Below are 27,215 nucleotides of genomic sequence, written 5' to 3'. Positions count from 1 at the left end.
AGGGGCTAGTCCAAGGCAAACCTGAGCCAGCCCTAACTATAAACCTGACCAGCCCTAACTATAAACCTGAGTCAGCCCTAACTATAAACCTGAGCCAGCCCTAACTATAAACCTGAACCAGCCCTAACTATAAACCTGAGTCAGCCCTAACTATAAACCTGAGCCAGCCCTAACTATAAGCATTATCAAAAAAGGAAAGTTTTAAGCCTACTCTTTTGTTCCACAAAAGAGGAGCTTGGTAACTGAAGGCTCTCCCATCCTACTTTTTAAGACTCTAGGAACCACAAGTAACCCTGAATTTAGGGAGCGCAGCTCTCTAGTAGGATAATATGGTACTAGCTCTTTAAGATATGATAGTACCTGACCAATTCGGGCTTTGTAGGTAAGTAAAAGGATTTTAAATTATTTTCTAGATTTTACAGGGAGCCAGTGCAGAGAAGCTAATACAGGAGTAATATGATCTCTTTTCTTTTTGTTAGTACATGAGCTGCAGCATTCTCAATCAGCTGGAAAGATTTAAGAGACTTATAGAGCAGCCTGAAAATAAGGAATTGCAGGATTCTAGTCTAGAGGTAACAAATGCATGAACTAATTTCTCTGCATCGCTTTGAGACAGGATGTGCCTGATTGTGCCTCTTCACAATACCCCATAGATTTTCTATGGGGTTAAGGTCAGGCGAGTTTGCTGGCCAATTAAGAACAGGGATACCATGGTCCTTAAACCAGGTACTGGTTGCTTTGGCACTGTGTGCAGGTGCCAAGTCCTGTTGGAAAATGAAATCTGCATCTCCATAAAGTTGGTCAGCAACAGGAAGCATGAAGTGCTCTAAAACTTCCTGGTATACGGCTGCATTGACCTTGGACCTCAGAAAACACAGTGGACCAACACCAGCAGATGACATGGCACCCCAAACCATCACTGACTGTGGAAACTTTACACTGGACCTCAAGCAACGTGGATTGTGTGTCTCTCCTCTCTTCCTCCAGACTCTGGGACCCTGATTTCCAAAGGAAATGCAAAATTTACTTTCATCAGAGAACATAACTTTGGACCACTCAGCAGCAGTCCAGTCCTTTTTGTCTTTAGCCCAGGCGAGACGGTTCTGACGCTGTCTGTTGTTCAAGAGTGGCTTGACACAAGGAATGCGACAGCTGAAACCCATGTCTTGCATACGTCTGTGCGTAGTGGTTCTTGAAGCACTGACTCCAGCTGCAGTCCACTCTTTCTGAATCTCCCCCACATTTTTGAATCGGTTTTGTTTCACAATCCTCTCCAGGGTGCGGTTATCCCTATTGCTTGTACACTTTTTTCTACCACATCTTTTCCTTCCCTTCGCCTCTCTATTAATGTGCTTGGACACAGAGCTCTGTGAACAGCCAGCCTCTTTTGCAATGCCCTTTTGTGTCTTGCCCTCCTTGTGCAAGGTGTCAATGGTCGTCTTTTGGACAACTGTCAAGTCAGCAGTCTTCCCCATGATTGTGTAGCCTACAGAACTAGACTGAGAGACCATTTAAAGGCCTTTGCAGGTGTTTTGAGTTCATTAGCTGATTAGAGTGTGGCACCAGGTGTCTTCAGATGTCCGATTTACTTGAAATTCAACACACATGTCCAGCTCCGCTAGCTCTAAAAAAAAAGCTCCTCTGACTCCTAAACTCCGCCTACTTAGATTTTCTGCCATTTTGAATCTTGTGAAAAACACATTTTTGCGAACTCCTTCTACACGCTGAGTCCGATTGCTACCAAATTTGCTCTGGATCATTATTGGATCTACATCATCAAAAGTTATTAAAAGCTGTTTGATATCTATTTGCGTTTACAAGATATGGACAAATAAACATCTTAGGGGCGTGGCTTATATATCAATACACATAACCTCTCAACCGTTTGTTTTAAAATTACTAAATTTGCAGCATATGTGCAAATCGCATCCTGTAACCTACCCTGACATTTTCATTTCATTCATCCACTAGGGGGTGCTATAGTAAACCTGCCAATCTTTTTTGTCACTTTTCGCAGTTTTCAGAATTGTACTTTAACGAACTCCTACAGAATTAATGGTATCAACCTCAAATTTGGTGAGGAAGCTCTTCAGACCTTCATGATGAAAACGTATGAGTTTTCATGAAAGAACCGTGATGTGGCCTGGCGGCTATTTTGCCTCATTCGGCATGAACAATAAAGTTGTTATAACTCCAAGGTACATTATTCATTCTGCAAAAAAATACATATGCATGATGCTACTTCAAATCTGAGCATATATCAATGCCAAAATGTTCAATAACTCATAGCGCCACCTACTGGCAAAAGGAAATGTCACATTTTATACTTTTATTTACTTCTTCTAGCCAGTTGACCAGATCAGTCTCAAATTTAGTAAGGAAAGCCTTATGAAATTGAAGATGCTTCATCATCAATATTGTGAGTTTTTGTTGAACGCTGTTGTCATTCGCCATGAAAACGAAGCTGATGGTTCAGTGGCTTGGGACGCTCAGAAACTCATGAAACTTTGTACATGTGTCATAAGTCATTGGAAGACATATTTTATATGGGATTTTGGCTTGGCTGTTTCAAATTGCCTCCATAGCACCCCCTACAATGATTTAAGTGTGAATTTTCCCTTGATTTTGGACAATTTATAGGCGTTATACTTTAACGAACTCCTCCTAGGTACTTTGTCAAATCTACTTCAAATTGTGTCAGTACAATCTTAAAGTTATCAAAAGCTTTACGTTTGACAGAATAGCTTAGCCGTAGCGGCTACTTTATGTGATTCCCCATCATGTAGCTGGACTTGTTCCAAACGGTCCCAAACCTCCCATGTTTGATAACACTCATGGCCTGACGATTTCTACAAGCTATTTTTCACTAATACTCAGCGCCACCTGCTGGCAAACAGCATCTGATTTACATGACTTGTACACAATGTGGTTTACACTTGATATAGAGCAACACAATGCATGTTTGTGCGTGTTCTGTAACGCCAGGCAGCGGATACAGGAAGCGGTGCAGTATTTGCAAAGCATTATTTCCAGCATCACGCGGGATAAAAATGCTGGCGGGCTGTCCGCGGGCTGTCCGCACAGTCCGGAGTCCCACCGGCACCCCCAACCTCCGGGAGGATGCGAGGGCCCGTTCATCGCTGCTCGCAGCTTTAATATTTAATTGTCTTTGCAAAAGCCATGATAAATGAAGGTTGATTGTTCACCGTGACAGGAGTTTTGGTCCTGCTGCTCATTGTGGATATAGTCAGTGGCAGTTTTGCATATTGTATTGGACAGTGAGTGATAGAGGATTTTGAAAAATGGAGCGGAATTTGTGGTTTTTATTACTGACCTGTTTATCGCACAGATTATTTTTGCTGATGAGAACGGACAACTCTCCTGCTGGAGTTAGGGCTATGTTTGTAATTACTTGTCCTGTAGTTTGAAACTTAATTCATAACGCTGTCATTTGAATTATCATTATTAATAACTTACAGAGACATTGCCTCCGATAGTCTACTGGCTTCAAACTTCTCTTCCACTCTCTCAAACACACACACACACACACAAAAGGAGCAACAAGGACGAGGCGCTTTGTCCTCCTCTCTGCAATTATGTCAATTTTGTTTTAAAGACAGCGTTTTTATCAATCCATATTTTCACTGCTGTCAAAACGTGCTTACACTCCTGCATGCACCTGTATTAACAGTGTAGTATAGCGGCAATTTAACTGCACCATTAATAACATCACATCTAAATGCCTGACCCCAACCCATACACTAACCAAAACCCAATTCAATTCTAAACTGAACCTTAAAACCAATTCTCATCCCTCAAAAAGGCCTTTGAAGGTCTCAAACTCAAATGGATCCTCACAAAGATAGCTGTATAAGTACACATACACACACACTTCATACATTATGGACACAACCCATCCTCCTGAGCTGTTTTTCCGGAGCCAACACCAATCTAGCTGATGCGTGACTGCTGTAGTGGGATATTTTGTTACCATGTGAGTGCTGCTGGGTGAGAATGAATATGGGGTGGTAGGATTTAGCCCAATAAGCTTTACAGGGCTAGGGGTATCTGGGGTATCTATGGCAAGCAGCTTCCCTGAACCTAAGCCCCTCTTCTTGGGTATATGGCTGCCACACCTGTCCCCACATATGCAATATCACTTTCCCTGGCTCACATACAGACCCAGAAGACAGTGGGCTGGTGTGTAAATTGTGTGCGTGTTTGTATGTGTGTGTGTAGAAGGCAGATTGTATAACATTGTATAAAGACAGTTAATATGTATATGTGTAACATTTCAATTTTCTTCCATATGGTGTGCTCTTTTTGGCAAGTCAGCACAAGCATATTGAGAGCAAATGTGTCTGTGAAACATAGTGTGTGAAAGACTACACATTATAAATGTGTGATCCATGAGTGGAACAGTGCAGATTGATTTTGAGACTAAGCTTCTTTTTTAAAGTAGCTTCACATTCCTGGTTTACTTGGACACTTACACCTGAGTGTTTGCTCTGCACTAGACTCTCAAATCAGTGTCTCAATGCTTTGCTCAACTAGAGACTGAAGACAACCGCTCTGGTTTTATTGCTAAAACAGGGTGGAAACAATTTTAAAACGTTTACAAAAAAAACTGCATAGTAGAACCAATCTAAAATCATTAGGGTGGCCCTTCATGTTGGGGCAGTGAAATGCAGAAGGCATGGGCTTGTTGTGAACACTGTCACAGGAGAAACACATGTACAGAACTGTTGCTACAGCTGCTCTCTTAAGGTGCAAACAGACACACAAACTGTGCACTCACTGTTGCTGCTATTCAAAGTTTACCATATCAAAGAAATTCCTCCAGAATCTCCTCCCACCAATAAAAGGCTCCAGAATTTGACTCGTAGGTGGCGGTTTTATTCCTCCAGGATCTCTTTCCCCCACAACAAATGACGCAACGCTGTGTCCACAATTCACAACCTGGTTTTATCTAACGAAATATTCCGCTTCAACATTTCCACTGTGGTCCAAAGAAATCCCACTTGCTACACTCAAGGGAGGGCACATATTTACGTGCTGGTCTAGCAGCAATATAAATAATATTTGTATAACCACAATAACACAAAATCATATATCCCAATTTCTTTAGGGTGATGACATAATATACGATGCTTCATTTAACAACCTCAAACGAAGCTTCGAATGTAAACTATTATCTATAGTCCAATCCAAAATGATGTAAGAATGTATAGTTTTAAGTCAAATCCCTTCAAATGTTTTGCAGACCCCCAAACCACAAATCTACTATTAGCTTTTATTCACAATGGAGATTCAGAATGTGTAAGTTTATTCTGCTGCATAATATATAGGAGTATTCTGAATGGGACACTGCTCCTCTTGAGCCCTAACCCTATATTTTAGGCCTCTGCTCGAAAATTGTATACCCATACTAAAAATAATGTATTTCTGAAACCACAAGGTCTATTTTAATAATTTTGATGTTATAATAAATGGAACACTTGTGAGATTTGTTCAGATGTGTAAATATTGTGTATATGTTACTGGTTAAGAGTATATGAAGATGGCACACAGCTCAAATTTAAATGTTTCATGTTCGCCTGAAAAAAAAGCACTGAAAGCATGATTATCTCTTTTGAATGATGCAGCTGAAAGTTTAAACCTCTCCCAAATCATAGCACAATATGTGAACAGTCTCTCTGCAAAGTTTGACTTTGGTAAGGTGAAGCAGAACAAAATTAGAGAGGTTTTAGTACAGAGAGTTCAGGGGAGGTCACCAAAATGGTCATTTTGGAACCATCTGTTCCATTTGAATTTTTTATGCTATATAACTATATATTCCACTTGTTTTATCACTAATGGTGTTCAATACATCCAAATACAGAAGTGTGGGTTTATTTTGAGAGCCAGAATCCTCTCTGAGCCCTCTCTGTGTGTCTCTGTCATCATGGAGTTTGGCTGACTGTCTTCGCGGACCTGTAAGTCAGCAGCCCATTGGTCGAATGAAGTGATTGACACCTCTTTTGACGCGTTAGAGTCTAGAGATTTGAGCCAACCCCACGTGAAAAATATTGAAAGCACTGTTAGCCAGTCAGAATCAAATACACGTCGTCGCTCGTGAAGCTTAAAATCCGATTCGTCCAAAGTCAAACCCCCACCCCTGGTCCCCTGATTTAGATAATGCCCCCTGTGTTTCACGGAAACAGATTTATGACAAACAGGACATCCGTAGAACAGATTTTAAAAAACAACGGGATTTTATGCTTTGTCTTCACGAAAACGGCGAAAAGGTGAGGTGCGTTTCTGATAATAATCGATAAAGCGGTTTGTGGTTCATATCTCTGTAATGGTTTCACGGAGAGAAATATTGAATATATCTCCGGAATCTGTGTAGAATTGGCTTGCTTTCTGGTCTCTCGGTTTTCCGTGTTAGCTTGTAGCTTTCTCTTGGTAGCTCCAAGCTTTAATTGGGTATATAACATGTGTATAACATTCATTATATTTGTTCCTGAAAAGTGCATTGTACGACACTCTGTACGCTAAACTTTCTCGATGGACGACCAAATGGTCTGCGGTCGGGCTATTAATGAATAGGTCACACGCCTCAGCTCTGAATGCATATGTGTACCTGTATGTCTGGTCGGTGTTGATTCAAGGGTATAGGCATCCAATAATATATTGTAGAGTGTTACTATAGGCTACAAATAACACAGGAAAACACTTTAAGTATTAACATTATGGGTAAATATACAAACATACCACCTAAACCCTTTAATGTTTCAGTTGTAATATTAGGCCGACTATAGAATGATATCATAATAAAATCATAACTGACACACTATAACATGCATAAAGAAATAATAAAGGTATCGGAATAAATCACTGGGGATTTCTGATACCGTCATGCAAATACTGGGAGTACTGGTACTTTTTTTCAACTTTAAGCACTGCCTGGTGTATGGGGATGCCATGCTTCAGAGCAGACGTCGAGCACACAAGAGCTCAGTTGTATCCTATGCAGATTCTATGTAAATCACGCTCCCCTTGCTGCCACTCTCAAATTTCTAGACAGAACCACAAAGTTATGGCTATTTTATTATAGCTGCCCGAGGCCTGCAGAATTACAAGTGAATGCCTTTGCAGTTTAAGTAAATGGGGATGATATTGTTGATTGTCATAGTCTTCAACCAAGATCCTGCGGCGCACCAACAACCAAAAAAGTTACAAAATGACACATTGTAGCATAATGAAAGTAAATCCAAACGAAAGATAGCTTTCACTGTATTGCCTCGAGCTCACCGTTTTTTATTTCTTCGGCCACCACTCATACTAGGCTTTTCATCTGGGTTAGAATTGTGTCCAGAGCCCAGTTCAGAATCTGCATTTTTTTTCTTTTCAAAAATGTTTTTGAGTCACTTGTTGGATCGGATCATTTTTCGGATCAGCAAAGAAAAGGGGGGGGGGGTGGACAAATATAACTTTGCTTTCCATTTATTAATTGAAATAACTTCAAGAACACTTAAAGCAAATAACTTTGGGCTATAGTCTTACATGAAAACCACAATATTTAAGATATTTATTTTCAGAAAGATGAGAATATCTACATTGTGTGGGGTAAGGGTAGCGCTAGATGTGTGGCTGTGTGCCTCTCACAGAGTCATGTCTGCAGCACCGGACTTTAAATCTCAAGTCCACAGTGATGAGCTGTCAGTCTTTTCCTTTTCATAGAGGCCTGGACGATCTACATCCTCAAGGATTTCGTAGCGTGGCTCAAGCACTTTAACCAGATTTTGAAATCCTTTGTTTTCCACACAGTATGGCCTCATGTCTGCAGCAATAAAGATCCCAATAGATGTTGTAATAGTTTTAGCCCGGTCTGATTCTGCCACAAACGCTTTCTGAAATACCACGGTGATAAGTTGTTGCTGTTGTTGTGCCTTGGCCCCCGTCGCTGACAGACCAGGATGGTGGCGCTTCATATGTATGGACATGCCCGATGTATTGCCGTTGTTGTATGTGTTTCTCATTGAACAATGCTTACATACCGTAATGTTTTTGTCCACCACCCTTATCCGTCATTATAAGTAACGGAAACCAAATATGTGACTTCAATGACGCAGGGGGATTCTGAATTTCCTCCGCTCGCCAAGACTTTCACCGTCAAATGCTTTTAACGCGCTCTATTCACGTAAACACACTACCGCTTTATATCTTTTCACTGCATAGATATTTAGAGACGTATTACCTGAAAAAGTATGAGCGGCAGTAAAACTTTATTTCACACTATGATTAAACTGTAAAAAAAAAAATACAATTAATCCGCGGTTCACGTGTGCCGAACCGTGAGGTGTGATCCGTTACACCACTAGCAGCAACTCAATAATGTATTTTTTGACCGATTAAGTGAAATTGGACATTTTCCCACGGCACACCTGACGATCTCTCACGGCACAGTGGTTGAAAATCTCTGGCCTAACCAAGGCAGCAACAAGACACCACAGCACGCAGTTAGTGACAGTGTGGGCTCCATTGTAGCTCTGACAGCTTGATTGGAGTAGCAGCATGGGGTGGAGCTTATCCAAGGTTTAATTATCCACCACTTCCATATATTACACGCAGAATTTCTATCACAAGCTTTTGAAAACTTTTTCAACCCGAGTGGATCTACAACTCAACACGTTCGCAGGAGGACTTCTGGCTGAACCGCAACGATGACTACAGTTGTTGGTTTAATCCAAGATTTTGTCAGTTAGAATGCAGTGGAAGAGAAGTTAAAATGCAGTTAGCAGAGGATGGTTTCAATCCATTGACCTCCGGGGCCAGCATGCTTCCACTGCGACACTCTGCTTGAAATCACCCCAGATGGGACTTGAACCCACAATCCCTGGCTTAGGAGGCCAGTGCCTTATCCATTAGGCCACTGGGGCTCCAATTGTGGAGTTTGAGAGTCCCTGTTTGCATCACAAACTGTTGTTCCTAAAATGTGGACTGACATTCAATGAATGATATTCCGCTCCGCTACTCTGCTTTTCATCACCCCATATGGGACTCAGAAGTCTTAGTATGCACTGAAAGTATGGGGAACATGAGACCGATACATTGATGTCGCGAAGCAAAAACTATTCTCTAGTGCTCAGAAGCAAATGCATTGATGTATCGTACAATGCTATAGTGCTCAGAAATTGTCGTTGCAAAGCAAAAAAAATGCTATGGCACATAGAAGTCTTTGTATGCAGCACTGACTGTTGTTCCTGACATCTGCAATGTAGGCTGACATACAATCGATGATTTGTCGAAACTATTGTCAAGCGAGAAAAAGTTCCCTCTCAACACCCCATTAATAGGCCACTAGGGAGTCATTATCAAGAAAACTCATATTGAGATACTCAGATCACTCTATCGATCACTCCGTTAACCCATTGCCGACAATTGTTGGTTTAATCCAAGTGTGTGTCAATTACAATGCAGTGGAAGAGATGTTAAAGTACAGTCAGCAGGATGGTTTCGATCCATCAACCTCTGGGTTATGGGCCCAGCACATTTTTACATTACAGTCATTTAGCAGATGCTCTTATCCAAAGCGACTTACAATTCAGAGTCTATCACATTTCCACACCGTAGACACAACTACGGGAGCAATTTTGGGGTTAAGTGTCTTGCTCAAGGACACATCGACATGCGACTAGCAGAGCCGGGGATTGAACTGCCGACCCTCTGATTGAAAGATGGCCCTGCTATCCACTTTGCCACTTCCGCTGGCCGTCACCCAATGTGGGACTCGAACTCACAATGGCCAGACAGCAAAGACAATCCACAGTGGGCAATAAACAGCAAACATGTCAAAGCAAAGCACTGAAATTATGGGCAACATAAGACAAATGCATTGATGCATCGTAGCAACAATGCTATAGTTGCCCACCATGCTTCAGCTGCCCCAATCTCTTTTTATCACCCAAGATGGGTCTTGAACCCACAATTGATTTCACATCATTACCTTTGGGTGGATCACTTCTTTAAATAGTGAACAGCAGCTTTGGTAAGTGAACTGCTTTTGTTTTTTACATCTGCAGTGGCGTTACTACTGTGTTAATTTGTCTATGGTGTCGTTTTTATGATATGGTTAATATTGTTCCCTCTGATGTGAATAATATTTGAATGGTGCTCTTTAGTGTGTGGATGAATACGTGTTTTAGCGCTGCAGTTTTGCTGGATTGATTTGTCATGCTTTGTTGTCATATAAATAAATGTGACTGGTTCTTGTGAGTTTGTTCTTGTCATTGTGTTAATTACATTGATTTTGACTATATGCATTGTCCGTTAATGACAAAACATCCCGTCATGTGTGTATGACGGGATGTGTGTAGGTGTTGAGCTTCATGTAACATTTTATTTCACTTGTCAAATGTTTCAGTGTTATGTGAATATGCGTTTTTTACACCAAACAAATAACAACCTGTAGCTTTGGCGTCATAATGAGGTTATTAGGAGGTGGTTCAACTGTAGTAGGACAGCACTGAAGGCCCAGGTATAAAATGCACATCCCGCCACTGCTTTGTGACAAGACAATTGTACTCACCGAGCTATGATAGTTACTGAAGGTATAATGAACATCCTGCTGTTGCTTTTCATAAATTGTTACGGGGCAGTATGGTGTTGTTAGCAGTGCCCCTTAACCCAAAAGGGTTTGATCCTGGGCTGGTTTGCATGTTCTCCTGGTGTCAGTGTGGGTTTTCGCCAGGTTTCTCAGGCTTCCTCCCACAGTCCAAAGACATGCAGGTTAATTGTTGACTCTAAATTGCCCCTAGGTGTAAATAGTTGTCGGTCTCTATGTGTCAGCCCCGTGATAGCCTGGCGACCTGTCCAGGGTGTATCCTGCCATCGCACAATGTCAACTCGGATCCCCTCGTTCCCCTGCAACCTAGAATATGATAAGTGGCTACAGATATGGATGGATGACTGTTACAGTGACTAAAGACCTACTTTACAGGAACAGTGTTATTCCTTAATATCATTGTATTCTGTCTCAAACTTAAGGTGAGGTGGTGGTTCACTTTCACACTGGGATTTGTAGCTTCAGCTTTTATCTTTATCTTTTTAACCTGTTTTCACTGCTGAATCAATTTGACATCCTGGATATATCCTACAAACATATTGTAGACCTTTCTGTCTGCTTCTTTCTGAAATCTCTTTTTAGTTTTTCCAAAAATTAGATCATATTTATGCAGGGGGTGCAGTTAGTGACAGTGTAGGCTCCATAGTAGCTCTGACATCTTGATGGAGTAGCAGCATTGGGTGGAGCTTATTCAAGGTTTAATTATCCACCACCTCCATATATTACACGCAGAATTTCTATCATGAAGTATACTGTAATATCTGTACAGGTAACAGAACAGTGTGAGTTCATCCAAACTAAATTCAAATCCCCCGTTATCTCTTGTTTGTCTCATGCTAAAACCCACAACAAAATCCTTGTACAACTAACTGGCTGTACACAAAGCATGCTCCCACATAGGACATGGAATAAAGACACACACATGGACATCTGCATTCTCAATGCATACACGTTTTATGTTCAGGTCAATTCAGTCAACTGTGTGTTAGTTTTCTTACTGTTCAAAACCTTGCCTTATCCTTTTTCCCAAGGGGGTTGAAGGATGAGACAAGGTCTTTAGTGTTTTTAAAGACCCCGCACTGTATTCCTTACGTTTATATTATCCAAGGAAAATGGTATTCCCTGCAGTGCTAATGTTGAAATGCTAACACAGACAAATGTAAATATGCAGCAAAACACATGCACTAAGTGAAATATTTAACGCTGGGTAATATTACCACCATGTTGGATCATGTATCCTTAGGCCGGGGCTGGAAATAACATTTCCATGGTGGAAAGAAGAGAAGCAAAACTTTCCTTCCATGCTTTGTCTCCGTTTCCAAAAGCAGGGCTGTTAAATTACAGAGCACACTCACCGCCGACCACTCTGTGGCCCAGTGCATTGTGGGAAGGAAAATCATCTAGAGAGAACACTTTAGGCAAAGCATTTAGTAGAAATATTACTTAATCAAGATACAGTATGGCTACTCTAGAGCAGTGATTACAGACCTGGGGTACTTGTACCTCAGGGGTTACTACAGCAGTCGCTAGCTACAATGGCTGCCATTGGTGGTTGAGTGTGTGTGCGCGTGGGTGAGTGAGAGGCAAGTGCTTTGGTTCAAAGGATTATTTTAAATGCAGCTGTTTACCATTATTGTTGTTTTAAATACACGATTTACATACAAAATATAACGCACAAAGAATTATTGTTACTTTAAGCTCATTACTATGGAGCTAAATCCAGGTCAATAGTTTTGATCATTTGAAAAAAAAATGTGAACCTGAAAGTTCAAGTTGTGGTCTTGAACATTGAAAAATACAGCAATGGATTCAAAATAAAAATAAGTGAATGAAAAGTTTTTTTGGGTTGAATATAATTTTGATTCAGTTCTGGAATTTTTTTGAATACATTTTATTTTTTTATTTTTCTCTTTCATATATATTTTGATATTTGAGGTCTTATATTTTTCAGTTTCAGATTTAATATTTTCAGATTCAAATCTTATTTTTTTCGGTTTCAAATCTTTTTTTCAGTTCAGACTTTTGACCCTGATCTAGCGTGGGGGGCGTGGCATCAACTGCGAGGGGTGTGTCATGATGAGTGACAGCATAACAAAGAAGGCTGGGGACTTCCTCAACCACGTTGCCTTCAGGTAACGTAGGCACCGCGAGAATTATGATTTAACACTTTCTATACACCATATTCACGTGAATGCAGTGGGGAACATACTGTGAGCACCAGCTATCGTGAAGGAAACTTCAGAGGGAACCAGCTACTGGTTCGATTAGTCTTTCGTCCCTATACCCTTTAGGTAAGATTTGGCTCCATACATTACTCATTATTATAACGTGTAAAAGTGAAAGTAAATATCCAAACTAATCCAACCTTGTCTCTGCTGACTGAGACGAGGTAAATAGCCCACTTGTTTTGGAGATACAGTGGATAGAAAATGAATCCACCCTTACCTTCAAAGTTTGTTGTGTAATGATCTGTACAAGTTATCCTGTTAAAGTATTCACCTGCCTGAGTCAACACTTGGTAGAAACACCTTTCACAGAAACTATAGCTACCAATCTTTTTGGGAAGAAGTTGGCAAACTGGGAGTTGGAGATCTTACCACACTTCTTTTTGAAGAACTATTTTCTCTGACTGACAGCAACATTCAAGTCATTTCACAGATTTTCTATGGGATTTAGGTCAGGGCTTTGACTTGGTTCATTTGCAAGCCACTCCATGGTAGCTTTGGCCTGTTGGAATATGAATTTCTCACCCATTTCAGACTTCTTGCAGTCATCTTCAGGATCTTCTCCATAATCCCCATGCCTACATCCATCATCCATTCAATATTGAGTTGAAAAAAGTTCCCCATAAGATAATGTTGCCACTCTCATGCTTCACAGTCAGGATGGTATTGTTTTGGTAATAGGTGGTCTTGGTTTTTTCGCCAAACATAACATTTGACAGTTATGCCAACGAGTTCTATTTTGGTTTCATTAGACCACAAAACATTCTGCCTGTTTGTTGCAGGATCCTCAAGGTGTCTCTTTGCAAACTTCAAACGGTGCTGTACTCTGACAGCATTTTTTCTTGCCTCCCTCCCCCACAGACCAGATATGCGCAATATCTTTGATATTGCTGTGTGAAGCACATCTTCCTCTCTGTTTGCCCTAAAACCCTGAGGGTCTTTCAGGATTGCCATTGGATTGTGCATGGCCTCTCTGACTTATTGTCTTCACTGTTGGACTGTGGTTGGTGCCATACATTTCTCTCTTTTTAATGATGGTCTTAACAGTGCTTTGAGGTATCTCTTATGTCCCTCATCTCACTGACTTGTTTTGGAGATCTTTTGAGCCCATGCTGCTGTCTGTGCGTGGCGCTGCAATTCCAACCACAGGGACTATGGTGATTAGATGTTCTTCTTCATGTCATTGAATTAATTGTTGTTATTCCACACAGGTAGTGGACATTGTAACTGTTTGATCTTGAAGGCAGCAATGACTAAATGGTTCAAATAGTAAAAGTAATGGATACATGGTTAAAATAGTTACAAGCATTGGATGAAATATGTAAAAGTAATTGATACAGTGTTAAAATATTTAAAAGTAATAGATAAAAGCCAGCTCGGATTGGTCCGACAAAGAGGACAGGAAAGGGACATTCAGGTTAAAAAAAAAACACATGCTAGGAGGGCGCCCTCTGTATGTCATAATATCCCAGATTCAGTTTATTCTATGTTTTTAATAAATGGCATCTTTATCATCTTTGTAGGAAAGCAGGAGATGTGTTTCCCTGGAAATACTATTGAAAATAGAGAGCTGTATACTCTTTTCTGTCAGGTGGAACTAGCTCCAGTTGCTTCATGATGATCAACACATGTTCAGTCAGAGCTCTGAAGAAATGCCAGGCGCAAATTAATAAACCAAAAGTGCAATAATTATGGGAATTGACTAACACTTCAAACACTTGGCTTGTTGGATTCCCATCTTGAATTACAATCCCAGTCCATCCCTGCATAAATAGTTGACTCATCTAGCTTCTGCCAATGATAATACAATACAAACTTTTATGAAGTTAATAGTGTAAAAGATTCCAGTGTTAATTCATCCAATGGGACTGGAAAGGCACATCTGAAAAGATAGGTTTGGGCTCACAGGGTCTGTATGTTTGCTGAACTGACAGTTCCCTACATTTATTTTGCTTCTGCTTTGTCCCTATATTTCTAGACTTTTTATGATCTGGACAGAGGGGAAGGAAAGACAGAGAATGAATTGTTGTTGGACGGTTCTGTCTGTTATTGCAGATTGCTCTGTTGAAATGTCCCCCCTCCCAGGTACAGCTGGAGAGAAGCATATATCTACAGTATGTGATTACACTGTCTTTTCTAGCTTTAACTCTGTGTGCGCTGACTTCATTTTTGTTGAATGAGGAATGCTGGGAGAAAAGATGGATATTATGCTTGAAGGAAACAGTACCTGGTCTCACGCTCCTGACCTCCAAAGCCATTTTAGTTGGGTTGCCAGTCAAAAGGGACCCCATGCTTAGCCTAAAAGCAAAGAGGTGTGAGAAAAAAAGGTGTAAAAAGAGCAGGGAGTGATACTGTGTGTAGCGAGAGGCAGCATTTTTAAGAAAGAAGAGGTATTTTTTTGAAGAGATGAACCAGGCTTTTCAGTTAATTTATATCCAAAGCTAGTGTGTCATACGTACATCTGAAGGATTTATGTATCAGTATGATTCAAACAATGTACTTGTAAGATAGTCGAACAGCTCTATAATGGGGTGGGGGGCCGTGTTCATTCTGAATGCCACAAAATGGGGAAGATATATATATATATATATATATATATATATATACGTATATATATCATTTATATTTCAGCTGGAACCACATCAGCGATCTCCGTTACTGCAGATAGTATCTCATACTCACCGTCATTATCAGACCTGCTTGGTTTCAGGAGGGCTGTACCGATTAGTTCGAAGCTTCATTCATAATGTTGTCCTTCAAATTCAAAAAATCAGTGTTTCCCCCTATTTACTCTGCAGTGGCACACCGATCTCCCCTAATGTTTCACACGGAGCAGTTAAGAAGGGAAGTTAAAGTACCGGTTGCAGACTCGGTATAAGAGTATGCTGTCTGTAGGATTAGATTCCAGGGATGGCTGTAGGATTGTTTCCAGCTCAAAAGACCGAAACATTTCCAATAATTACAGACTGTTGCAAGGTCCAATAGTTCAAACGTATTGAATAAAAGATTGATGTAATCATTTTCAAAATGTATTTATCATATTTGTTGGCATTTAGCCTTTCACTAACAACATTTCCATTGGATTATTTTAAAGCCAGGAAAACTAATTATTTACAGTATCATTAAACAGTTTGACATGTATGAATGAATGAACATTACATTACAGTCATTTAGCAGACAATTCAGATTCTATCACATTCATACACCTAACACGGTAGCAATTTCTGGGTGTTAAGTGTCTTGCTCAAGGACACATCGACATGCGACTAGCAGAGCCGGGGATCGAACTGCCGATCCTCTGATTGAAGGACGGCCCTGCTCTCCACTTAGCGCAGTCTCCCCCAACAATGAAATTTTAACTGAGTTGCACTATCTAAATCTTAACAGAAAAAACTACAATTTTCAAAAAGCGACTTTAGATAAAGCTAAATTTAAAATTTTTGTCAAATTCAACACTGGGGCATTACATCCATCTCCATAGTCAATCCAGTTTATACACATAGACAAGTTACAACACAGGAAACACAGGATATGACCCAAATGCTGACAAAGCAGCCAGCTGGTAAAGTTCATGGATTTATTGCCAAAGCGAAGCTATACTGTATACAGTATATACATATATATAAATATAAAGCTTTACAAGCATGAAAGCAGGTACAGGAATCATGAGAAAGCCAATGGTCAAAACCAGGAAGGCAGTCCAAACAGGTTAACAAATCTAAAGGGGCAGGCAGGAAATCTAAGGTCCAAAAGATCAGGCATAGGAAAGTAACAAGTTCCAGATTCCAGCTTTCATGTAACAGAATACAGATTACAGGCTAGAAAGACAATTTACAAAGCACATGGCAACTTTGACAATCTGACTAGGAATGAGCGGAAATGGACCGGCTGTATACTACAGGGCTGATGAGATGAGGATGAGGATTGAGACGGCTACACTAAGGTACTGCTGAGAACCTTGCAAGTTGTTCATTTTTTACCATGACAATTTCTGCAAGTTCCATCTAGTGAGCCTGCAACACTGCAAACACTGCAAATCTAATACTCTTAGGAAACAGAGGGGTTAAATACATCCTGACAGCATGTGTCTCTCATATCCCTGCTGAAAATGAGCCTTATAGATACCGTTCTGGTTGAGGTAGGTTAATTGAGGCCCGCCACTATTACCGAATTTACGATAATAGTTCTTCCGTTGAACAGGGGAACGCAGAGAAAATGAAGCAATGTTATGGTTTGGACAGCACCTAAAACTACTGACGAAGCAGCCTGACCATATCTATCAGATTGAGAAGACGGTCTGGTTACGACCCGCTGATTGATGTCTTTACCTTGATTGTTGAGCGGCTTGAAGTGAATGAATGCGGAGCGCATGGAGCTGCAGCCACGAGGAGCCGGTGATGAGGGATGTGGATAAACTGGAAGGCTCTCTAAAAAACTTAAAAGTGTTTTTGTATGGCATTGTGAAGAACTACTTTAGGGTTTTATTTTATTTTTTATAGGAAGCTGAGTGTTACAGACACTGAGAAGGTGAGACACATAAGAGTGAGACAGTTTGTTAGATATTGACACATGAAGTTGATCCTGCAGCCACTACAAAGATTCCATCAAATAAACCAACTCATCAAAGCACCCCCTGCGTACTCTCATTTTTTAATTGAACTTCCATATTTCAAGTGAATCTTTGAACGTGTCATATCCACTGTATGTTTCATGTTTTGGGTCTAATCAATACACGTGTGATTAAAGCTAATGCGCTGTATGGAAATCCAGCTTCCAGGGCATTGCAGTCTTGTTATCTCTTACTCTTTCTATACATTCAAGCGCATGAATTCAGAGAGGGATCAAAGATCTTGAAGTCGGCCAGAAGACAGGATTACGATGACGCTGTCTCTGGCAATTTTATCAGTAAAATGTTTCCTAATCCCACTGGGGGTAAAAAGAAACACCCATCCCTTTTTACACCACTGTTCCTGCTATCAGATGCGGATGTGCTCCTTGTTATGCTAAAAGGGTTAGGGTTGTGAAATGTCTCCACACCGACGCAGCCCGAAAGGCATCAAAAGACAGTCACAAATGATTTCTAAAGAGCTCAAAATTATCTGGGAGAAGCATGCTCTTTGAATTTCTAAATAGTCGCAGTGTAATCTGGTGAAAAGTCATATTTTCCTTTACTCTCAACAAACAAAACAGATAGCAGTTCCCATCCATCTCAACCAACGGGGAAGAGTGCTTAACTTTGACCATAATGCGTTTCACACATGCTTAGTTCTCTCAGGGTGGGAGAAAATGAGGGGATTTCTCTACTTTGTTTTCTTTGCCCAGACCATTAAAGAAACCTAACTAGAAATGTCAGCTTTACCATAGAGGAAATGCATCAGGACCAATACCGTCATGTTAAATAAATGATATCTGGGTCTGGGCCATTTGCAAAGCTGTCATCGTGTCCAGTTTTCTGGAGAGAGCCACCTCGGAATGAAGTGTGTGAGGGATTATTATTGTAGAGGGAGGCCTGCAGCCAGGATCCAGCACACTGCTTGGCTCTGGGAGGTGGATTCTCTGGACGGGCTGAAAAAAGGCGTGAGGTTACACTCATCGCCAGCGGTGATGTCATCTTATGTTCTGATTTTTCACTCTTAATACCAAAGACTTTGCAGTGTGGGAGACACACTTTTCTGCTTTTTATCCTTAACCTAAAAGTCTTAAAGGACCATTATCTGAACACTGAGCAAGATATTTGACAATGGCAAAAGTAAGATCATCACTTGTTCGATTCCTTTTCATTACTCAGTACCATCAAAGCTGCTCCATGCCCACAATGCATCTTGTTTGACCAACATGATCACAGGACGCACCATGTCTCCTGCATCAATTTTGGATGAGCTACAATTTTACCATCGCAACCTCCACACTTGAGTTGATGCCAACCAATGCCAACACTGAATGTTGGCATTGGATGTAAATATTGAGGGGCAGAACCTTCCAGTATGAATGTAATTCCTAATAATATTGGGCTTCAGTGTATATGTGTTATACCCAACTCTCCAAGCAATACCTCCTGCTTGGAGTTAAGATAACATTTCTTTCTGCAACCGCAGTTCTACAGCTTACTCTGTCTGTGAAGCCAGATTTTTTATTAATTATATATATAAACAATATATATATATATATATACAAGTGTGGCTCACAGTCCCTCTTTCTACATAGGGTTTGCCTTTTATAATGACCAGAAAGTTTCATTTAATTTCATTACAAATGTCATTTTTATATATTTCAGACAGAAAACATAGTTGACAAGTGCAGAGACGCTGCTGACACCCGCCGCGCGCATGTGGCCCAGGCATAAAGTCTTACTTGAATCAACCTACGAAAGTACTTACATGATACACTACCAAGGTGGCACCACTCCTTTTGTTGAACAAATAATCAATAATATGTTAAAATCTCATCTAACCAAAGCTCTTGTGAAAAGCAAAGAATACAGCAGGTGTTAAGAGCTGGTTTTAGAACGGTGGATTACGTGGGCTACCAAAAGTGCTGCATAGAGGCCTACTTTCTGAAGGAGGGCATACAGGATTGGTAAGCATGGGGGTGTTTTTTTACATATCTAACTCAAAAAAAATTGCTTTTGAAACCCAGTCTCAGCGGCTTTGTGCGTCTCTCACATAATGGGGTTTCCTGTCACAAGGCTGTCTGATGCCATTAATTTGCTACTCCCACAACGTTCTTTGGGGCTACCGCCTCTACACCGAACGATGAGCTTTTCGATGCTGCCACATTATTTCTCTCTCTCTCTCTGTTCAGAGCTGCGGCGCTGCTGAAGAGCTTTTTTTTTTTTACAGAAAACAGCAATGTGGGGGACGAAGGGTTTGAACCTGCATAGTCTCTCCAAACATACAAGAGGGACAAGCCCTGAGCGTGAATAACGACAGCACAGCTCAAGCTGCTTTCTGAGGAACCTTACCCCTTAGACCTGTCTTGGGGAGAAAAATACAAAAAGGACTTGGGTAGAAAGTGGAGAAAGAGAGAGAAAGGAGGTATTAGGAGCGCCCCCCGTCAGCCACCTGGAGCTCCTGCAGCCTCCAAGTGCATTCCAAGGATCATAAAAACGAGGGCGAGGGGGGTGGAAGAAAGAGACGGGTTGTTATTAAGGAGGAGGCCCAGATGATACAGGCTACCCCCCGCTGGCTCTGCTCTTTTCACTGAATACACAAGACGACAGGGACGGCCCCTCCATCTGAAACAACCCCCGGAGAACCACGAAGGAGCACGACTCTCTTCTTCACTGGTCTATTGGACATGCAGGCCTGGAGGAGATTGGGGAGGGCAGCTCCACAGACAGAGCAAAACAAAACAGGGCTCTGACTGACACAACATAGGGAGAAAGAAACTGAGACAGCCAAAGAGCTGAGAGGCCACATATTAACAGCATATAGGACGAGGGGTCTTTTCAGACTGATGACATGAGAGTGAGCGGGAGGGGGGGCAAATGTCACTCATCACACTGGCTTTATCTTTGTCAGCACCGCTATGTCCACAAACACACAGTACAGTTTATGCATTTATAAGCTGGGCAGTATTTACTTCTTGAAATAAGACCTGCAGAATTCATTTAGTGTGTGTTTGACAGTGCAACGATTGATGTAGTAGAGAAATTACACAGATCTGTCCTGTAACAACGTGAATGAGAAGGATTCACAATAGGAATGGGTCATTAAGGAGTTATTGGAGGTTGATGAGTTCAGAATGCCACTGTGGTTTTTTTATGGCGATCCAGATTACCATTTTGTGGGCTCCGGAGCTTCAGAGGTAATCAAATATTCAAAGCTCCGACATGGGGTTGAGGGAAGGACTCAGCTGAGAACGAAGAAATGTCAACGGCATTGCGTTGCATCACGAGTCTTTCGGTTTAAAGGTATCCATTTTTAAGGATTCTGTTATTCTACAGTATTGTTGTTTCTACATTTATTTTGTTCATGAATAATATGATTTTCTTTCAAAAGGTGTGGTGTGTTTTATGCATGTTTGAAAGAAAAAAACACTCTCCGAATACCAAAACTGAGAACCGAATATCTTCCCAATAACCGAATAGTGGAATATTCGGATGCAGCCGTGGTGTATATGCTTTGTTTCACAATACTAGCCTCCTTTTTTAAACTTTTTACTCACAAGCTTTAGGTTTCGCAGACATTCCACTGTACAGGTGAAGAGGTCCTTAGTAGGACTGCAGAAAACATTTTTCTCATTATCGGTGAAGTCAGAAAATAATGACATATATTAGACATTTAGTTTGACCCCAAAATATTACATATAAATGTATAATGTCAATGAAATCCATGCAGACTTGTATACATACAGTATATCTAGCTCTCTGTGGCTGTTGGTTTGTTTTGTAGTCTGATGGCCCCTTACTGGTCAATCATTGCACCTTTAAAATCTATCGGAGCAAAGCAAGAGCAAAACTCGCAGATAACATCCAACAGAGGAACAAAACATAAAATAAATGAATATTGATATCAAGCCAGTTTAGTTGATTTTCCTCACAGAGAAAAAGCCAGTTAGAGACAGAACAGAAAATAAAATCACAGTCTTTGCTTACTATACTTTGTCTTGCTGATAAGGTTTTAGCACCAAAACGTACGTCTATATATACGTCTATGAGCATAAGCTGTCGAGTCACATATTTCAAACGTTTCACACACACACACATGCATCATTTGCATGTCATTTCAACAAATGTAGAAAACCTCTCAAGGTATGGTTGTCCACTCTTAAGTGTTTGCATGCTCTCAGACACACTTCATTTCAATTACACTCCTACATGCTCATGTACTGCTGGAGGACCCTCACACCCACTCCACAGCCTATACAAGAACCCTGTCTTTTGTCTGAACGGTCCCCTTGCAGAGCTGTACAATCCTCTCCATATGTTTGCAAGTGAGCCTCCTCCAGCAACAACTACACACACACACACGCATGACATCATGGTGGAGGTATTCCAGTTGGACGTATGGGGATTAGGAAGTGGAGAGAGCTGAAACGTCTCCAGTAAAACCTCAGCACATCCCAGCTTCGTATCCAGCTACTTTCACTCCCCCTCCTCATCCCTGCACCTGCTTCTAGTTATTACATCCCCACCCCCCTTTCTTCCCCACTGGGAAGCAGAGCCTAAGCTTTTCAAACTTCCTATTCAGAAAGGGAAGCATTAGGGGGAAAAAACAGCTTTCTACCTTTGCAGCAATGCGAGCCTGTGAGGCTCCTCATTCGTGCCATTGTGGGCTTTTATGTTTTGACTCGGTCAGGCTTTGTGTGTGAAAGAGACAGCGGAGGCTTTGCTTGCTGGTTTACCTCATGGCCCAGATATATCACCTCACTGCAAGAGCTGCCTTTGCTTCACTGAGTGAAGCAAAGGCAGAAGGAGCAAAGGCTGACTAAAAGCTTTTGAGAATGAAAATAAAACAACCGTGTGTACACACGTACTCCGAAATAGTAGTGAACTCACCTGTGGCTGCCCTGTAGTAGCTGTCAGGTTCTGTCTTTACTGAGAAAAATATGTGACTCACCCCTTACAAAAACCCACCATGGTGGTCATGAATGGTGTTTTCATTTTCACGATGGTGCTTCCCAAGCACAAGCATTGTACTATGATACTGGCCATGTTAAATGTTATACACTATGGTACTGACCATGGTAGCCTACTGTCCATGGCACCAAAAGGTACCATGCTACTGTCTAATGGTACTTGGCTGATAAAGAAAAGACAGTTCTATATTTTACAATGGTACACGGCCATTAAGCAGGATATTCGTAACTATGTATGCCTTACAATACATTGCAAAGATAGCTCAAATCCATCAATCTGACTGGTTCATAGCCCTGATACAATAACCACATACCACGCCTATGACGTCTAATTCCTTTGCACTTTCAGTATCACTCTGCGTCTGAAAGAAAAAGAAAAATGATGAGTACGACAACATTAGCATAGCTAGCTAACGTTAACAAAATCATAAGGCTAGTACAAGTTATTTGATGCCTAATATTATATAGTTTACCTTGGGGTTATTGATGGAGGTTGTATGCCTTACTAACGAATGCAGGCTATTGTATCCTGATGATGGTCTCTGTGCGTACACGATTGACCCTTTGCTAAGGCCCCTTTGATTTTCACAGTAAAATTATGCAACCTGGAGGAGGAACAGGACATATAAAGTCAGTCACTGATACAGATATAACTGTGCGTGTACAAGATTATGTGCATAACAAAACAGAAACATTACATTGGGGACAAAATGTAAAAGGGAGAGACACCCGACGAGTGAACATTTACATCGCTGTTTTCTCAAAGAGAAAAAGTGGACTGTTTTTAGGTAAGCTAAAAAAGAAAACATAAATGGTAGTCGGCACATTGCAGCAAGCATTGCATGATCCACTCCCTGCTTTCGGGTGGATGGGTGCAAAGGTTTAAAAATTGTCCTACTGCAATGCGCATTAGATGCTAGGCTCAAAGCACTAATGTGGCCATAGCAGGAGAACAAGTCCATGATATTTACAACACATTAGCAGCAGAACTGTGCCTCGATTAGCGAAGAACACTTTGAAATGCAACTGACTGGCAAAGAATGTGGCACACAGCCAACACATTTGATCAAAAGTCTGTGGAGAAGCATCCAAACAATGGCGGATGGTCAGAAAAAGGACTAACTGACCACCGCTGCAGAAACTGTGGAGGTAAATATCATCATGATGGTGAATGTCCTGCTAGAGGCAAACAATGCAGAGTCTTCATTAAATTAAACCACTTTGCAAGACAATGACAGAAAAATATACCCTGGGTAAGAGGCCCAGAACAGCAAGCTCCATTACAGACACTGAAAGACAGTCTAACCAGTAGAATTACGATGTCATACTATCAGATTCAGCTTTATTGGCCATGTATGCGTACGCATACAAGGAATTTGACTCCGGTTTTTTGTTGCTCTCCACATACATACACAGAATTTCCTAATAAACAGGAAAAATATATAAATATTTAAAAAAAAACAAGTACCAAAAAAAAAAGCAGAACAGATGTAATCATAAACATTTAATGAATATGTACAATATAAGTATGAATCCAAAAGTATATGAACATAAACCTATACAACTAGTGTCAATGGAATTGGGGTGACAGTGTAAATGGAGGTCAACGAAGGAACTGGTTGTTTATGAGAGCCCTCTTGGACTGCGTGCGATCCTCTGCTGAAACCATTACTTTACCAAATAGCACATGCAAGTCGGTCTACACGCATAAAAGCAGGATACCAGAGCAGGAGGCCGGCAACAGGATTGCAGAGCAGCATTCGAAGCATCCTCAACGGCCAACTGATGATCTAGATGGGCGTTGGTGGTGGAGGCCCACTCAGGACTGGCAGGCATTGGACTTGCAAGCAGCGCAGGGTAAAGGCTGGTTGCTGGCAGGCTGGAGTTAAGACTGGATGCTGACAGAAGGCTATCAGACTCAGAAGCAAACTGGAGGCTACCATGGTGAGATTTAGGATCTATCAGACACGGGTTAGAGCAGTGGTAAAGTCCTCTGCCATTCGACACAGCAACACAGCAAGCCAAGGCCTGGAAGAAACTTTGCGGAGTGCCATTTTCAGAGCTGTAGTTTAGAAGCCACTGAATGGTGTGAATCACCTCATCAAGTTTGTTTGCTGGGTCCATGTTTGGTCAGATTGTACTGTAACAATTTAGTGAACATGGGTTTGGACCCAAAAGCAGGATTCGAAGACCAAGCAGGCAAAAAGGCAAGAGTCCTCATCACCAGTGACCCTGATGCATCAAGGTACATATCACGGTCCTCAGTCACTATTACGTCAGAGCCACTTTTCATATTGGTCAGTTTTTGAAGCTGCAAACCTATCAGATTTAAGTTCTTACAAGCAGTATTTCAGTCAGTTTCATGTCAAGTAGAGAAGCAAAAACATGGCTTACACAGATGGAGTCCAGCTGGAATCAATTATAATGAATAGAGTCTATCGATAATCCACAATGCTGCATCATTTCTATTTTGCTCACCAATTTGTCTGCTGCTTTGCTGCACTGCACTACTGATTGTTGTTGAGTTTCTACTATTACTGTTCTCAGTTCTAGATTTATCTTGGAACTGTTAAAAAGTTAGATTTTGTGATTAAAACTCTTGAGAGACCCCAGTGCCAAGAGAGCTGAATGCTCTCCTACTATTGACGTTCACCAGCGGGTCATCTTGCCTGACTAGTACATCTTTTCATTTCCGAAAACATCTGAGCAAATTTCCAAGCAGGCAATATTTTGACAAATCAACATATTAATTAAATATCTAAATGGTAAGATATGATGTCAAATCTCAAACTACATTTGGTGACACAACAACCGTTCTACAAAACAGATTATAACAGTCTGGCTAATATCTTCCCCTAATGCCAAATATTTAAAATGAATGCTGGGACACTTATAGCCAAAGTTTACACCAGTAACCTCCTATAGTATCCTTAAATATATAGCCAGAGCAAGAACACAAGCAGTATATGGGCTGAATGAAAAGTATGTCAAAGCAGGAGGGCAGATTGAGAAAAGCCTTGATTCTAAGGACACCCATTCACATCCAATATCAAGGTTTCACAACAGCATGTCCTTACTATTTGTGCTGCACTCGCTGGGTCTTGGTTCCTATTTGATACTCAAGTCAGATAAGTTAAAAAAAATGTTTTTCACTGCTTTTGACAGCAAAATAGCAACCAAAGAATGTCACAATGGAGCTTCTCCTTGCAAATTGATATTGCCAAGCAACATGAGTCAATCAAAACTGTGTCCCTGACCACACCGGGCGAGAGTTAAAGTCTGGATCTCCTTGAAGACCTCACACGGAATAGGCCTCTCTCCCTTTCTTCTGCTTTCTATTCCTCATTGTCTAATTCAAGTGTCAGTTTTCAGCTGGCGCCTGCGTTGACCCTTTCTTCTTCCATTGTCTCTGCTCGGTGGGGTGGGATTCCTCCTACTTAATCGTTGATCCAATTAATTTGGGAGACCTTTCTCTGCTTCTTTACAAGAATGAATGCCGCTGAATAAAAATGTGCAACAAAAGAAGTAAGTTAACACAGAGCAGTGCCATTGATTGACACCGGTTCCAAAATGCCTGTGTGTTGCCTTTATGCCGGATCGAGTTATGGAACCTTAGCAGAGAAAGGTGGCCTTGATGAAAGAGTATGAACATGTCTAATTAACTTGTGTCAAATAAGGGTTTCTAGCTTCACACAAGGGACTCAACCACCCCACAGCTTCTTTATGGTTTTGCCTCCTGGTAGGGCTTTTTCAATGGCAGGAGCTTATTAAACTGATGTCATTTTATCTTTTTTTTTTCTGTAGCACACACCTGGCATCTCTATGCACCATTCTCTATTGGGCGCACAAGGGAAACACTTGGCTGGGCTACAGTAGGTTTCAAACTGCCACGCACTGCAGGGGGGGTGGTACTAAACTCTGCAAGAAGAGGTATTCCAACACTTGTCAGAATGTAACTATGCATGTCTTTGTTCAACTCGGGTTGACTTAACCTTTTTGCCTAATTGGTCATATTCCCAATGGTTCTCAAAATGCGCGCACTGTGAGTGGTTGTTGTGAAAAGACCAAATCCATAATAATTAGGATAAGACCATAATTAGCTGCCTGTAAAGTTGCACAGCTGTATACACAGAATGGTGGAGTGGAGAATCACAGACAGAGCGTTCTCTCTGTAATTCCTGGCTTCATTATTTGATCAAGCTGGCTAATTGGGCGCCAGGGTTGAATACCTCACATGGGGCAGAAACACATATGAGCAGACTGGACTGAATCAATGGAGGGCCACATATTTCAGTTCTTCCAAGGGATTAACAGATTGTGTGTGTTTTAATACATGTGTCTAGAGATGAATAAATCATGTTCTGCATCGGGGGAAATGCCTTCACATACGTCAAAGAGGAATCAGGACTGAGATGTCATGATGCTCACATGTATGCAGGTGGTACTTATGGGAAATAAGAAATGCGTATATGATGAAGTGATGGTGGTCTTTCTTTGTGGGTGTGGATGATGGGAACACCAGATTTGATATTATTCCTTTGTCCTTTTCATCAACACAGGCTCACATTCACAGGAACAATACAGCCTTCCAGCAGACTTCATCCTAGTACGTTTCTGAATATCTGATGTGTACTTGTCATGTGTTTTTATGGTGTGTGTAGCACTGCTGTTCTCAAAGGATGAATCACATTGACTTTGGTGATTCCCTAACTTTTCCTATGGTGCCATCGGTGGCCAAAAATTTAAAGAGACATTATTGGGTAAATGTTGTGGTTTGTGTTCAAATAAGCATGTTTGTTACG

At 41.1% G+C, this 27,215-nt stretch overlaps 1 non-coding gene across 1 annotated transcript; it reads right to left on the bottom strand.

Annotated features, from left to right (window-relative positions):
- Positions 1 to 8,851: 8,851 nt before the first annotated feature.
- trnar-ccu (transfer RNA arginine (anticodon CCU)) lies at positions 8,852 to 8,924 on the bottom strand. The gene has a single exon. It is a non-coding gene; the product is annotated as a tRNA-Arg (tRNA).
- Positions 8,925 to 27,215: the final 18,291 nt, after the last annotated feature.

This window comes from Anarrhichthys ocellatus, unplaced genomic scaffold (assembly GCF_004355925.1).
Source record: "Anarrhichthys ocellatus isolate YVR2014 unplaced genomic scaffold, GSC_Weel_1.0 scaffold114, whole genome shotgun sequence".
Classification (NCBI taxonomy): domain Eukaryota; kingdom Metazoa; phylum Chordata; class Actinopteri; order Perciformes; family Anarhichadidae; genus Anarrhichthys; species Anarrhichthys ocellatus.
Note: the sequence above shows the minus strand (reverse complement) of the source record. Positions and strands in the feature narration are given on the sequence as shown.